At 41.6% G+C, this 2,361-nt stretch overlaps 1 protein-coding gene across 6 annotated transcripts in view; it reads left to right on the forward strand.

Moving 5' to 3' along the window:
• Window positions 1-2,361, forward strand: part of GNG12 (G protein subunit gamma 12) — a 211,790-nt gene that overhangs the window by 68,521 nt on the left and 140,908 nt on the right. The gene's annotated exons all lie outside the window — the stretch shown is intronic.

Here is a 2,361-nt window from a genome sequence, read left to right on the forward strand (position 1 = left end):
TTTCTTTTTTACATAAATACTCAAACACTTTGATGCCCTATTAGCAAGAGTAGTATTGGTATCTTGGGTTATGTTCAACTTTAACTAGTCCAAATATCTCCTAAGAGCTTACACAATGCAACAATGTTCAGACCTGCCCCTCCAAACCGAGTTGAAAGGGAAGTGGTTGGATGGGTCCAGGACTGCCACATCTTCTACCTAGTGTCACTACGGGGACTGGTTCTATCCAGTCCTTGCCATGCTTGTTCCCTCACTGGGACTTAGAAGTTATGAGTCTTTCAGATGACACCCTAATTCTCAGGAATTTTTTCCTTCATTCCCTTTACTGTGCCAGGATAGTGGTTTCAGAGGAGCTACTAATGATGAACAATGCATCACATAGAAACCAGCATTTGTCACAAACTTTAATTCTTGATCCAGGTCATCAACCTAGATGTCCCCTATTTATAAAGTTGATTTTATTTTAGAAACCTCATATCCCCTTCCTGCCTTGGGTCTAATAGGAGGCCCGTACCCTTCCTCGTCAGGCCCAGCTAACCAGACTTCAAGGAGCCAAGTTTGGAAATTCGGCTCCTTGTCTTCCAAAACGCCTTGGGCTCGTAGGCAAAATCAATTGTCATCTTCCCCCAAAATCTGTTTCCCCCAGGTAGCTGCCTTCCTGGATGCCAAAATTCAGATATGCCCGAAACTCAGAAGAACGGGTGCCTATAAGCCCTATATTAAATTAAATTACAACGGCTGCTCAAGAAACAGCACAGCAGCAAGACGAGCCTCTCTTGATATTACATATGCCCAGACATTTCAGATGAAAAAGCGAAGGCTGATGACAAAATCAGATAATGCAGTGTGAGCTATTTGTATCTGACACATTTTTATTGGATCTGTCTAAACATCAGAATACATTTCATTAATTTCCTCTTTTGTCTGATTTGGGTGAGCCCAGGAAGACTTGAATAATTAAGAAGTGCAGACAGTAGTACAGATAGTGTAACTCTTCTTTAAATATGTTGGTACTGACAGAGCTTTCAGAAAGATATTCTGACATAGAAACTCCATTCTCTTCACTGTTAAAAATATTCGTTAAAAGCAAATTGCTAGCAGATGGAAGCCCTCAAGACCTCCCACAGCAAGAGGAAAGTGTTGCTGCTGTGGGTAAGAGATGCACAAGGTCCAAAGATATTAACCTGTCTCCTCCCTTGTGCTAAAAGGAAGTGAGAGCCAGATGCATCATTTACTCTTAATTGTGCATTATAGCCTAGAGACAAAATGCTTTAAGACACGTGGTTTGAATGAGCTGGGAGAAACACATTCTGCTCACCAGAATTGTTAAACAGTTTATGGAACAACACTTTGGGAGAGGCTGATCCCTGGCCAACAATATCCTGGCCACCTTAATCTCCAGATCCGTCTCCACAGTTCTTTTCGTCTGGAGCTTATTGGAAAACCTCAATTTCCTCTCAAAGGGAAAACTGATTAGGAATTGGCTTTCTCAGACTCTGAATCATGTACCCCGAAGCCAGGGATAACAAACAGATTTTCATCTAAAGGGACAACTCCGATCAATAATGGATTCTGCATCTACATGCAGCTGACAGCCAAGAGTAATGTCTGCTTAGGCATGGAAGTGAGGAGCTTGTCTCATTCACTTCGGAATTCCCAGGGCCTCGAACAGAAGGTACTCAATCGAAGCATGTTGAATGAATGAATGAATGAATGAATGAACTAATGAATCTATCACCTCTGGCTTCTATCTTTGAAAAAGTGCAGGGTTGTAGAAATCACACTAAACTAGGAGATGTTAGTTCTAGGGCTGCCAACTACCTGGTTAAGTCTCTTTACCACTCTCATTTTCCCTGTCTCTAAAATGAATACAGCAATATTCACCCTGATTGATCAGCAGTTGAAATTATACATTATACTGGAAACAACCCAGTGCCATGTGTTCTTCTGTACCGAGTCCATCAGTTTGCCACTTTCCTATCAGCCATTCGGAATAAGCCTGTCTGACCCTCAGGAACTCCTAGAGACATACATGATTCTTTTTCAGCTGCAACCTCTTCCTGGAAACCAGCCTCAGGAGGACTGAGAAAGACCAGCAATCAGAATTTCAGAAAAGGTAGTTCGCAATGAATAGACTCATTGGTAATGAAATCGTTAACTCCTGAGCAAAATTACGGGGTGAACTTTACAATAACATAATAAAAGGAGAACATGAAAAATCTAAGTGCTACACGGTGACATTTAGATACAAGAGGTTTTCAGAGGTATCTCCTTGACAACCAAAGGCAGAGTGGAGGGAGCATAACCTTCTGTAGCCTCTTTCTGTCAAAACAAACTATCACTTCATTACATCTGTTCTAG

The sequence above is a fragment of the Pteropus vampyrus genome, unplaced genomic scaffold (genome assembly GCF_000151845.1).
Source record: "Pteropus vampyrus isolate Shadow unplaced genomic scaffold, Pvam_2.0 Scaffold115, whole genome shotgun sequence".
Classification (NCBI taxonomy): domain Eukaryota; kingdom Metazoa; phylum Chordata; class Mammalia; order Chiroptera; family Pteropodidae; genus Pteropus; species Pteropus vampyrus.